This window comes from Humulus lupulus, chromosome X (genome assembly GCF_963169125.1).
Source record: "Humulus lupulus chromosome X, drHumLupu1.1, whole genome shotgun sequence".
NCBI lineage: Eukaryota > Viridiplantae > Streptophyta > Magnoliopsida > Rosales > Cannabaceae > Humulus > Humulus lupulus.
In genome coordinates this window covers 215,838,080-215,852,583 of record NC_084802.1, presented here as the reverse complement: position 1 = coordinate 215,852,583, position 14,504 = coordinate 215,838,080, and the positions used below count along the sequence as shown (strand labels likewise).

General features: G+C 33.8%; 1 non-coding gene across 1 annotated transcript; it reads right to left on the bottom strand.

The window, feature by feature from the left end:
• Positions 1-5,308: 5,308 nt before the first annotated feature.
• On the bottom strand, positions 5,309-5,416 carry LOC133807792 (small nucleolar RNA R71). The gene has a single exon (XR_009879685.1). It is a non-coding gene; the product is annotated as a small nucleolar RNA R71 (small nucleolar RNA).
• Positions 5,417-14,504: the final 9,088 nt, after the last annotated feature.

Here is a 14,504-nt window from a genome sequence, read left to right as displayed (position 1 = left end):
ATTTGATCCTTTGATTCATGCGTTACGGTTTGTCAGAGTGATCAAGCTAAGAACTATTGTTTTGGGGACTCAATGATGTATATGGCTAGGGACATAGCTTAACAGATATGGAATTTATACCTTCTTATAGATTGAATAATAGTTCCCTATTGGGTTGAATTTTGGAACTGAAAATGTTATTGATGTCAAATTCGTAATTAGATTATGAATTAACATTCACTAGTAAAGACAATGCTACACTAGGAATCAATATATAATTAAAAGGGTAAAACAATAATTTTATTCTCACTTAATTATGAATCATCAATAGATGATTAATTTGTATGTAATGATTATATCAATGGACACTTTATGGTTATAATAAAGTACTCAGTAAATATGTCTTTAATTCTCAAGAGTGCAGTCTCATATTTATAGTGGAGTAATCATGAGATTAATAAATATGATTATTGAATAAAAGAGTTTTGGTTAATAATATTTTATTTATTATAGCTTGAAATTATTAGTCCATAGGTCCCCGGGGTAGCTCTATCAACACTATTCAAAGTAAGGGTTGATACAAGGGTTAAACTGTGAATGGACTATTTGAGAGAATATTTATTCTTCGGGATAAATATACAATTATGTGATAATTGAAGTTACACAATTTATTATTACATTAATGGAATTTTCGAAGTTGTGTAGAAATAAAAGAAATTAATTTTAATCTATTATTTTATTTAATTGAGAAATGATAAAAATGGATAGTCAAAATTGGTTTTGATTATTATATTTATTTAATTAATAATAAGATGATAATGAAAATTCAAATTTTGAATTTTGAATTTTGAAATTCAAGTTGTTATCTTTTCCATAAAAAGATGATACATTATTTGAATTTCTAATTATTAATTAATTAAAATAAATATGCATTAAAAATCAAATCCCCTTATTTTAGGGAGGTGTTACACGCATAAGGACCCCTGGACTGCCCTATGCGTGTACTACTACTTATAATGACCAGTTATTGGTTTTTTTATTTATTTAATTAATAAATAAAACATTTTGAAAATGGTTTTTAGAATGGAATGTAAGACTTTGTGTTTAATTATCATTTATTTTGTTATTATTAAGATGATCAATTTTATTTGATTATTATTATTATGATAATAATACTTATATATTCTATATGATAGAAAATAGGATAATAAGTTTTATAAGAAGAATCAGAAAAAACTGATCACTTTCTCTCACAAAAGAAAAACCTTTATTACTAGCCTATAATCAAGAGTCTCATGAGTTGAGATTACTTTTGATTCACAAATTGATTCTTGTTCTCTATGTGTCCACCCACTTCTTGAGGTGTATAGAATGTCTTGGAAGATCTTGGTGTGGGTATTCAAGCAAGGATAGGAAGATCGAAATATATACGAAAAGATTCAAGGATTCTTGATAGGCTACAATAGGTAAATCATTTCGTATTACCTTTACATATACATATTTTTTATTGATTAACATATTGCATATTAAAGGATCCTCATATAAACTTGCTTATATGAAGAAAAAAAATTGTTGTATACAATACTACCATTACCGCAATTTCCACTGCGCACTAGGAACAGTTTCTAACAAACCGACCTACCATGTCCTACCATGCTGACATGGTAGGTTGGTGATGTGTGAACTGACTTGTCACGTCACATGATTAGTTATTTTACATTATTTTAATTTTAAAATATATTAATTTATTTAAACTATAAATATATAAGTTATTAGTGTATGAAGTAAATGTAAAAAAAATTATATTTATTACTATTACATTATAATATTTTGAAATATAAATAAATAAATTAAAATAATCAATTATTTGTAATTTAAAATAGTAATTATATTTTATAAATAAGAAAATATTTTAATATAATATTATTTATTATTTATAATTTATAATAAAAAAAATTTATAAAATAATTTAGAGCATCTATTTAATAATTTTTTAAATGACATGGTAGGTCGGTTGTGTGGGAACGGACCTACCATATGTCATTATAGAAATATATTATTAAAGATACTCTAATTTGTTTTTACATTATTGGAATTTTAAAGTACATTAATTTATTTAAACAATACTGATTAGTGTCCAAAAATTCACATTTATTGATTTTAATAGTCAAAATAAATTAAGTTTTCATTAATATTTTCATTGAATTAATATGATTTAATTTATAAATTAAAATATTTAATTTTAATTTATTTTGTAGGATTTAATTGATATTTTTGGCACTTGGAAACAAAGAAAGAAAAAGAAAGAATAAAGAATCAAATAAAATTGAAGAAACAAAGAAAATATGGCACTTTTGGAACCAAAAGGCCAGTCCAAAGGCCCAGCCCGCTGCTTCTTTCCTCTCTCTCATGCACTAAGTGGCGTGCCCTTGTTGCGCCATGAATCCTAGTTCAGCCCAGCAGGACCCGCGTGCCGACCCGAGACTCGCCCGCGTGCCCACCTACTGACCCGTGAGCCACCTAACCAGTCCAACCCATGACCCGCCTGCTCCTTCCTTCACCCTAGCCTTGACACGCGGCCTTCTTTGATTGGCTGCGAATGGTCAACACCCGTCAACTGCCACCAGCCACCTTCAAGCCCATTTTTTTTGTGCACTTTGGGCCTTGGACCTTCCACTTTGAGCTTTAAAGCTCACATTTTGTGGTGTTTTAGAAAAAGGGGCATGTTGACCATTCCCTAAAATAGCTAGGTTAATATTAATAATATGATTTGATTTTTCAAAATTATATTTTATTATTAATGTTTCAAATTTATTTTGTAAACACCATTTGTAGTTTAATTTCTTTTTAGTCATTTTCTTCTTCTATAAATAGGGACTCTTTTTTCACATTTGAGATGTAATTTTTAGAGTAAAGAAATTATAGCAAAATGTCTACTCACTTTCTTCTTAGAATTTTGTGAGAATCACGAGCATAATGACCTAATCTTCCTAGGAAGGTTAGGGATGATTCCATATGCTAGTGATGTTATTTTGCCACTTTGATTTACTATGTTCTTAATATAATGCATTTGAATGGTTTATGTTCTTTCATCCTCATCTTTATTTTTATTTTCTTTATATACTCGTGCTAATAGTTTATAGGACTAGTCATGCTCTTTCTATGTGTTTCTAATTAGTAAAAGTAATATTGATACATAGTTTTATGTCCAATCTTCTATTACATTATTGCCCTTGGGTATTTTGTCATTTTTAGATTTTTCATAAGATTAACATTGTGCTCCTAAAGTAAAGAACTTTATAACTCAAATGGACTTTTGTTAGAAAATAATATGGACTTTATTGTTAGATTTTCCAAGTAAATGTTGGGATGTGAACTATTTACTTGTGTATTTTTGTAAATCAAGTAACTAAATAACCTAACAAGCATATGGATGATTCTTGAAACCTTTATACTTCTCAACTCTTGATTACACCTTATTTTTATTTCACTTGTTTCATTTTATTTTTTCATCAAAAAGACAACATCAAAATCTCAAATCTATTTTCATTTCCATTTTTATTTGTTTCATGTTACTATTTTTGTGTTATTTTTCGACTAATCTTTTTGTTTTAGGTTACCTCGTGGATCGACCGTCCGATTTTACTACAATTACCGTTTAGTGGTTGTCACATTTTGGGTGTTAAACAAATTTTGGCGTCATTACCGTGGAGGTAGTTTTCAAAAGTTTTAGTGAAATTTTTATCAAAATGTTAGTAACTTTATTTGTGTTTTTGTTGGTATGAATATTGTGTTAGTATAGTATTTTTTTTTTCATTTGCGTGTTGCATTCTTTCTATTTACTAATTTTAGTTAATTTGCATATTATTAAAAAAACAAAATAAAAAAATAGTTATATATTTTTCTTTCTTTCTTTCTTTTTCGGTAAAACAACAAAAAAAGGAAAATTATATATATAAATACATATATATAAAAAAAACATATATTTATTTATTTCTTAATTTTTTTTCTACTTTTCGGTTACATAAAAAAACATTATATAAATATATATAAAAAACTTAAATTTTTATTTTTAGCTAACTCTAATTTCATTTATCTTTCCCTTTGTTCCTTAATTTATTTTTATTTTTTTTAGTTTAATAAATAATTGTAAAAAAAAGGAGATTAAGCTTGCTATTTTATCTTCGCTTCAATTCTCTTTTCTTTATTTTTTTGTGTTGACTATAATGTTGCTTTAGGTTCTTAAGTTAGATCTTTCATTCCTTTTTTTCCCTTAGTCTTCCTTAGAATTTAATTTTTCCTTGAAAAAAAAACATAAAATTGCATAAAATTATTCATAAAATTTCAATCATAAAACACTTAGTATTGAGAATAACTGTGTAATATTACAAATGGTAAAAACTAATATTGTTCTGTCTAGAAAGATTGGTTGTTAAATAAGGTTTGTGATAACGTTATCCCCCACACTTACCTGAGAGCCCCGGGTAGTTCTGTCTAGGTAAGTGTGGGTCTAAAACAGTACCTTGACAACCTTCCCAATTGGCCTGGGAACATTTCGAGCATATACCTTTGCACTATTACATTTTTGAACTTATTACTATAAGAAAACCAAGCTTGTTCTGTCAAAATAAGCAATTTCACTATGCTTAAAGGTTGTTTGGTTCAAAAAGTCTAACTTGTGATCCACCATACTTACTCAGTAACCTCAGGGAGTTCTAGTAAGGCGTTGGAGATCACCCTAAAACCTCCAAATCTACATGGGAACAAGTTTAACACAAAAAATAAAAAAAAATAAAAAAATAAAAACATAAAATAAATCTAATTCTGATTTTCGAGAGTGGATGAATCATCACGAAACTTCTAATGAAACTTCTTCCAATTCATCCACCACTCCTTCTGGAACTCCTTCCACCATTCCTGCTTCTCCACAAACCTTAGCTGATAATAATTAATTCGTAATGGCTTGCAATGATGAAACCCAACCAAGAACTCTTAATGACTACCTCCATCCTACTCACACTTCCACGCCTTCATGCATTATCTCCCTCCTAATATGCCTGCATTAGACTTTAAACCTGGCATGATTCAACTCTTGCCCACATTTCATGGAATGGAAAACGAAAGTCCATACATGCATATTAGAGAATTCGAGGAGGTAGTAGCCACGTTCTATAACCGAGCCGAAAATGTCAATTTTGTGCAACTAAAGTTCTTCCCTTTCTCCTTGAAAGACAAAGACAAAACCTGGTTATACTCTTTGAGACCTAGGTCTATTGGAACATGAGAGGAATGACCAAATCCTTCTTTCTAAAACACTTCCCTAGCAATAAGACCAGCAGTCTAAAATTTCCACATTTTCTCAAAAGGATAATGAAACGTTATATCAAGTCTGGGAAAGATTCAAGGATCTGTTGAATCAGTGCCCACACCATGGCTGTGAGAACTGGCGTTTGGTCAGTTACTTCTATGAAGGCCTCACGAGTCGTTAGTGTTATATTATTTTATAATATAATGTAATATTATATTATATTATAATGTTTTAGATTAAATAAATGTGACAAAGAGTGTCACATATTGTAACATATAATAGAGAGTTACAATATTTAGATATATGAGATATATCCAAATAATGTAACATATTTGGTGTTACAAATTTGTAACTTCCAAATGTTACCCTTTATTGTGTAAATTTGGTGTTACACAATATTGAGATGAATTTCATAAAGCCATATGTGAAATGGCTGTTAGGGATATGATTTTAACCCCAATAATGTGTTTTGGGAGTTACAAAATTATTTGGGAGGGTTTGGAATCGTTTGGAAAAACAACACATTTTTAAGTGCTGAAAATGGTCAGTGGCCACGGCCACTGAATGTTGGTGGCCGTGGCTTGTGGGACAGAGAGTAGTGGCCGCGGCCACCAATGTCTCTGGCCACGGCCACAAGCCAAAAACTGACCAATTTTTCAGTATTTTCAATCTTTGTTGAACGGCTCAAAAAACCCAAATAACTCTCAAATCTCATTTTTAATTCCATATTAATCCAATTAAAAATTGGTAACAGCCATGGGGGTTGGTGGAGTTTGAAATTCAAAGGGTGTCTCTAAACTCTATAAATAGGAGCCTGTAGCTCACTTGAAAGACACAACATTTTCTATCCATTAGAGCACTTGGCTAGAAACACCTTAACGCTTGATAATTCCAGAAATCATTTCCTATAATCTGTGAGAGATCCCTTAGTGCTTGAGTTAGGGGGAAATAAGCTTTTGGACAAAGGTTTCAAACCTTGTTCAAGTTGGTGATCTCCAACACTCTTCACTTTGGTAGTGTGAGTGAGAGTTGTTTATCTTTTGTTTTTTGTTCCTTTCTTTCATTCTATTGCTTTTCATCTTTATATTCTTCTTCTCTATTTACTTGTATTTCTTGTTTAAGAGTTGTAATATTTTCTTTTCTTTTGTTTCAAACACTTTACTTTATTTGTAATCTTTTGCTTAGAGTTGTATTTTACTATTCTCTTCTTCTTCTTCTTTTGTTCATTTGTATTTTCAGTTATAGAGTTGTAACACTTTATTTAATCAATCCTTGTCTATTGTAATATTTTGCATAGAGTTGTAATTATTCTTACTTATTTCCATTGAGGCAAATACATATTTTCCTAACATTCAAAAGCTTATCCCTTTGTTTGTTTCAATGGAAGGTGAGACCATCAAAATCATGAATCAAGACCTAGAGAGGTTGGATAGGTTTGATGGGTCCAATTTCAATAGGTGGCAAGACAATGTGAGATTCCTTTTGACCACTCTCAAAATCGCCTACATTCTAGAATCCACTTTAGAACCTCTCCCAACGCCATCCGACAAGGACACTCCCGAGGAGGTGGAGAAAAGAAGGAAGAGGGAGGAAGAAAATCTCCTTTGTAGGGGTCATATCCTCAACGCCCTATCCGATAGGCTCTATTACCACTACACCGAGACAAAATCGGCCAAGGAGATATGGGATGCACTTGAGAAAAAGTTCAAGGTGGAAGAGGAAGGTGCCAAAAAGTTTTTGATATCTCAATATTTTGATTTCAAATTTTTTGGTGATAAACCCATTCTTCCTCAAATTCATGAACTACAAATAATAGTTAACAAACTGAAAGTTTTAAAGATTGAGCTTCCCGAGGCCTTTCAAGTTGGTGCTATAGTGGCTAAATTACCACCAACTTGGAAGATCTATAGGAAAAGAATCCTTCATAAAAATGAGGATTATTCTTTGGAGGAAATCCAAAAGCATATTCGAATCGAAGAGGAATCGATATGTAGATATAAACTTGTGGAGGGGTCCAATGGAGAGACTTCCAAAGAAAATGCGGTGTCACAACTAAAACATCCCAAAAACAAAGGGAAAAAGGGTAACGAGAAACCTTTGGGTCCAAAAACCAACCCAAACAAGTTTAAGGGAGAGAAAGGTCCTTGCTTTGTGTGTGGGAAAAATGGTCACTATGCTAGAGAGTGTAGGCATAGAAAAGACCAACAAGGACCTAAGGTGAACGCAACTCAAGAGGAAAACATAGTTGCTACCTTTAGTGAGGTGAATGCGGTCCAAGGCAAGGTGAAAGGGTGGTGGTATGATACATGTGCCACCGTCCATGTCACCTATGACAAATCATGGTTCAAGACCTTTGAAGAGTCAAAGGGAAAACATGAGATTCAAATGGGCAATGAGGGCAAATCCAAGGTACTTGGCAAAGGTACCATTGAAGTCTTTTTCACCTCCAGCAAGAAAGTTACATTAGTGAATGTACTTTATGTTCTTGAAATGAGTAGAAACTTGGTAAGTGGTGATTTGCTTGGCAAGCCCGACATTAAAGCCGTTTTTGAGTCCGGTAAACTTATACTTACCAAATCAAATGTATTTTTGGGAAAGGGGTACTCTTGTGAGGGTATGGTTAAATTGTGCACCAATGATGTAACTTTCAATGTAATTAATAAAAATGCTAATTCCGCCTATATTGTTGAGTATGATTCTTTATTTTTGTGGCATCTTAGACTATAGCATATAAGTTTTTCAACCATGAAAAGAGTAGCAAAATGTGGTATGATTGCATGTAATATTAAAAACTATGGTAAACGTGAAACATGTGTTAAGGTAAAAATGATTAAGAAACCATTTCCTAGTGTAGAAAGATCATCTAATTTACTAGATTTAATCCATAGTGATCTTTGTGAATTAAATGGTGTTTTAACTAGAGGTGGTAAAAGGTATTTTCTTACTTTTATAGATGATTTTAGTAGATATACCTATGTGTTTCTTTTAAAGCATAAAGATGAAACTTTTGATGCTTTTAAATTGTATAAATTAGAAGTTGAAAATCAACTAAATAAAAAGATTAAGGTGCTAAGAAGTGATAGAGGAGGAGAGTACTTCTCTAATGAATTCAATACATTTTGTGAAGAAAATGGTATAATTCATTAGTGCATTGCACCTTATACACCACAACACAATGGTGTTGCCAAAAGAAAAAATAAGACTTATCTAGAGATGATAAATTCTATGTTAGTCTTTTCTAAGTTGAGCTTCAACTTATGGGGTGAAGCGCTTTTAACCACTTGTCACATTCTTAATCGAATACCGATGAATAAAAATGAGATATCTCAATATGAGTTATGGAAAGGAAGAAAACCCAACATAGGGTACTTCAAAGTGTGCGGGTGTCTTGCATATTGCAAGAAAAACGAGCCTAATAGAACAAAGTTAGGTTCAAGAGCCATAAAGTGTGCTTTTGTTGGTTATGCCAACAATATTAAAGCTTATAGGCTATTAGACTTAGAGTCTAATATTGTGATTGAATCTCGAGAAGTTGAATTTTTTGAGAATATGTTATGTGACAACAATTCTCACGCTTCAACATCTCTAAAGGAGAATTTGTTATATGAGAACAATTCTCAAGTTTCTACATCCAAAGTTGATTCTCAAGAGGAGAATTCTCAAAAGGATGTAAAGCAACCCTTTGAACCTAGAAGAAGTCAAAGGCTTAAAAATCATAAAAGTCTAGTAGTGGATGAGATAGATACTCAATGAATTTTAATTCTACATGGTAGAAGGAAATAGAGAGGAAGTTATTAGGAAAATTCCTATTGTACTTCTCGTTGAGGATGATCCTAAGACTTATAGAGAAGCTATGCAATCGAGAGATAGTGCATTTTGAAAAGAAGCCATCAATGATGAGATGGATTCCATTATTTCTAATAACACTTGGGAATTGGTAGACCTCCCACTGGGGTCTAAGCCAATTGGGTGTAAGTGGGTATTTAGGAGAAAATACCACACTGACGGCACTATCCAAACCTTTAAAGCTAGATTAGTAGCTAAATGGTTTAGGCAAAAAGAGGGTATCGATTATTTCGATACCTATGCGCCTGTTGCAAGAACAACTTCTATAAGAATTTTGTTCGTTTTAGCTTTTATACACAACTTCTATGTTCATCAAATGGATGTCAAAACGACATTCCTTAATGGTGACCTCAATGAGGAGGTCTATATGGAACAACCCGAAGGGTTTGTCCTACCAAAATATGAACATAAAGTTTGTAGACTTGTAAAATCCTTATATGGATTGAAACAAGCTCCTAAGCAATGGCATGAGAAATTTGATCAAGCCATCATGTCTAATGGGTTTAGACATAACAATGGAGACAAGTGTTTGTATTCCAAAACTTGTAAGGGATAGGTGATCATTGTTTGCTTATATGTGGATGACATGCTTATTCTAAGTAATAGCATGAAAGGGATAGAAGAAACGAAGAGGTTTCTATCATCAACCTTCAAGATGAAAGATCTTGGAGAAGTTGATACCATACTCGGTATCAAAGTAAAGAAACATAGTGGGGGTTTTGCGTTAGGGCAATCCCACTATGTTGAGAAAGTATTGAACAAACTTAACTATCTCAAGGTTAAAGATGCCAATACTCCATTCGATCATAGTGTAAAACTAGAGAAGAATGAAGGAAGAGCGGTGGCTTAATTGGAGCACGCTAGTGCTATAGGGAGTCTAATGTACACTGCCCAATGTACTAGACCTGATATAGCATTTGCGGTAAGTAAACTTAGTAGGTTTACAAGTAATCCAAGTGTGGATCACTGGAAGGCAATTGGAAGAGTCCTAGGTTATCTCAAGAAAACCAAATGACTAAGCCTTCACTACTCCAAATTTCCTTCAATTTTAGAAGGATATACAAATGCAAGTTGGATATCCAATCTTGGGGACAACTTGTCCAAAACTGGTTGGGTATTTACACTTGGTGGAGGTGCAATTTCTTGGGGTTCCAAGAAACAAACCTGTATATCTCATTCCACTATGGAAGCAAAGTTTATAACTCTAGCTGCTACCGGTAAAGAGGCCGAATGGTTAAGGGATCTGTTGATAGAGATTCCCCTAATCAAAGATAATGTATCTACTATATCGATACATTGTGATAGCCAAGCGACATTGGCTAGAGCATACAGTGGAGTGTATAATGGGAAGTCTAGACACATTAGTCTAAGACATAGATATGTAAGAGAATTGATTCAAAGAGGAGTCATCTCAATATCCTATGTGAGAACAAGTGAAAATCTGGCGGATCCTTTCACTAAGCCACTAATGAGGGATTTAGTGGCCGCATCATCTCGAGGGATGGGACTTAAACTCCCTAAAGAGATTCACGATTGATGGTAACCTATCTTAACACTAGTTATTCAACTAGTGTTAGGTTCAATAGGTAACAACAAGTCAATCAAGTGAATATTAGTTGTACTCAAAACATGTCCCATCTGAGATATTGAGTACTTGTGTGTTACCAAGTTGAGGGTTAAAACCAAAAGGTTTTTTAATAGAATTCAGTCTTGTGAAGACAAGTATTTTTGGTAACAAAATACTGTAAGAATTCTACCTATATGGACCTAGGGGTGGTGCCTCCTCTCATGAGAATTGGGAGTATTCTCAAGAACATCCATGAATGGAAAGTGCACATGGCCATTAATGGTGTAAAGCGAGACATAGAGGTCTCAAGTGAACATCGCAAAGGTGTGTGTGTTATCACCGATTTGTTATCATGAAAAGATGGTTCAATGCCTAGTGCAACCAAATTTTCGACAAATTTTTTGATAATTACACTATAGTAAAGTTCAAGTTGAAAAACACTTTGCTTTATGCACTAATGCAATGACTCATATAAGAGAGAGTTCTTATTTAATCAAGTGGGGGATATGTTATATTTTAAAATATAATGATTGATTAAATAAGTGTTACAATAGACAACTATTTAATCTAGTGAGGGAATGTTATATTATTTTATAATATAATGTTTTAGATTAAATAAATGTGACAAAGAGTGTCACATATTGTAACATATAATAGAGAGTTACAATATTTAGATATATGAGATATATCCAAATAATGTAACATATTTGGTGTTACAACTTTGTAACTTCCAAATATTACCCTTTTTTGTGTAAATTTGGTGTTACACAATATTGAGATGAATTTCATAAAGCCATATGTAAAATGGCTTTTAGAGATATGATTTTAACCCCAATAATGTGTTTTGGGTGTTACAAAATCATTTGGGAGGGTTTGGAGCCATTTGGAAAAGCAGCACATTTTCAAGTGCTGAAACTGGGTTGTGGCTGCGACCATTGGATGATGGTGGCCGCGACCTAGGGGACAGAGAGCAGTGGCCACGGCCACTGATGTCCCTAGCCACGGCCACAGGTGCATTTTAGGCCATTTTTTTCAGTTTTTTCCAAATGTGTTAAACAGTTCCAAAATCCCAAATAACTCCCAAATCTCATTTTTTATTCCATATTAATCCAATTAAACATTGGTAACAGCCATGGGGGTTGGTAGAATTTGAAATTCAAAGGGTGTCTCTAAACTCTATAAATAGGAGCCTATAGCTCACTTGAAAGACACAATATTTTCTATCCATTAGAGCACTTGGCTAGAAACACCTTCACACTTGATAATTCCAGAAAGCATTTCCTATAATCTGTGAGAGATCCCTTAGTGCTTGAGTTAGGGGGAAATAAGCTTTTGGACAAAGGTTTCAAACCTTGTTCAAGTTGGTGATCCCCAACACTCTTCACTTTGGTAGTGTGAGTGAGAGTTGTTTATCTTTTGTTTTCTTGTTCCTTTCTTTCATTCTATTGCTTTTCATCTTTATATTCTTCTTCTCTATTTACTTGTATTTCTTGTTTAAGAGTTGTAATATTTTCTTTTCTTTTGTTTCAAACACTTTACTTTATTTGTAATCTTTCGCTTAGAGTTGTATTTTACTATTCTCTTCTTCTTCTTCTTTTGTTCATTTGTATTTTCAGTTATAGAGTTGTAACACTTTTGTTGACCCTCGATTTGGCCAACGACACGGAGTCAAATATACAACAAAAGATAGAACGACAATTGAAAAACATAATCTAATGGAAAGGAAGAAAACAGCAAGGAATTATAGTGGTTCGACCCCAAAGAATGGTAATGACCTACGTCCACTTAGTGCTATTGTTATTATTGAATCTCAAAGTCATGATCAAAGAACTAGGGTTCTTTGAGTTTCACAAACCTTGAAAGAATTACAATAAGACGATGAACAATTCACTATAGCTCTCTCTTTTTCTCTATCTTAGCAAAAAGATTTCGGGATCCAAAGTCAAAAGTCCCTCCCTTGAGCTATTTCATGCATATTTATAGGCTCAAGGAGGGTTACATATGCCAACGTGCCCTATCTTTCCTTAATAATCGCGTATCAAGATAATAATGAAGAAATATTCAATGCAGTTACTATAAGATTACAACTTAAGAAGGAAATAAATCAGGTTTTACGACCAGCCTGGTCGTATTAAAAATTAACCCTGACGATGCGGTGTGCTTCTGGTCGATAGTTGAGCAGTACTTTCACCACGTGTGAGAAATCCTTGGCACGTCATCAACAACCATTTTTTGGGTAAACATTTGCCTCCCAAGTTTATTTATTGCGGCCAACAATAAGTAAACTTAGGAAACCGACTCTTCGAATACCCCACGAAATCTGTCAGAGCCGCCCATGCTTTCTCGAAAAAAGTTGATCAATCATGTCTAATCAAGTCTCTTTAGTTTCCCAATAAATTGTCTAACGGCTATCACACTCCCCCTTGCCTTGGAAAGTTACCCTTTATGGTTACCTTGGTAACCACTCCTCGGCTAATATAAATGACCCTTCAGAATCAGTTTTTACTTTTTACACTTTATCTTTACCTTCAAGAAACTGAAGAACCAGGAGCAATACTTCCAGAAGCCCAGAAACTCAGACGGATCACGAAGCTCTTGCCCAGCCGAATCAACTTAGTGCGTCAGAACTTCACTCCATCTTTCAAACAAGTACGTTTCTTCGAACCTTTCATTTGTTAATATGCCATGCAATACTCGTTTGTTTCTATTCTTGATTTCTGAGTTCTTGACTGAAACTGCTTTGGGGAGATTGGGAATATTAACCGATGCTTGAAAAGGTGATGAGATAACATCTTGTAGGAGTTAAGAGCCAGTTTGGTAGTCGAGATTGTAGTCTTAGGGCGTAAAATCAAAGTAAAAATTTGATTTTTAGGCTAGTTGAAAATTTGGGTTTTTCCCGCCCCTTCGGAGTCGAAAAAGCTTTTTCCCGAAAAACTTTTTACTTCTGCTTTTCAATCTGTTTTTCAAACAGCTCGTATAGCACTTAGTGTTTTTGTTAGAATGCTGCTGGCCGTATAAAAACTTAATTTTTATACGCGAGCAACGTTATTCTAACCCTCAACACATATTTTTAGGCTTTACGTTCTCACCTCCCCCTTTCTCTGTTCGTAGCTTTTCATGCAAGATCCGTGGGGAGGTGAAAGACCCATCGACGATGACTTGCTAGCTCAATTGCTTGAGGACGAGGAGCAACCGTCGTTACTAATACCTAAAATTCCTTTTTCTCGCGCCACTTCAAACACTCCATCGACCCTCATCCAAAATATGGGTCGAGCAAAAAATAAAGCCCAGAAAAAGAAACCTTCCAATCCTTCAAATCAGCCTGCTCCTCGGGTTGAAATTCCCTCGACTAGTGTTCAAGAAAGAAATATCCCCGACCCTAGCATCCAAACTTACACTCAACTTCAAGATGCCATTCAACCAGATGTTGAATGGTATGTCCCCCCTTCTAGCCGAGTAACAATTAGGATGATTACGAATTATATTAAAAAATACGGACTTCCTGGGGTAACCTTAGTCCAACCCACCAAAGACCAAAGGGAGAACTTGCCTGGAGGCACTTTCAGCACCTGGTCGAGGTATCACATCAAGGCAGGAGCTATCCTGCCTCTTCACCCTTTCTTCCAAGGAGTGGCCAACTATTTCGGGGTCGCTCCTTTTCAAATAACTCTTAATGGATATAGAATGCTTGCTGCACTCTATATCCTTTATAGCCACAAAAAATGGCCTGTCCCCACTCCACATGAGGTCAACTATCTGTTCGGCCTCAAATCTAACCCCAACCAAGAAAACACGGGGTTTTTC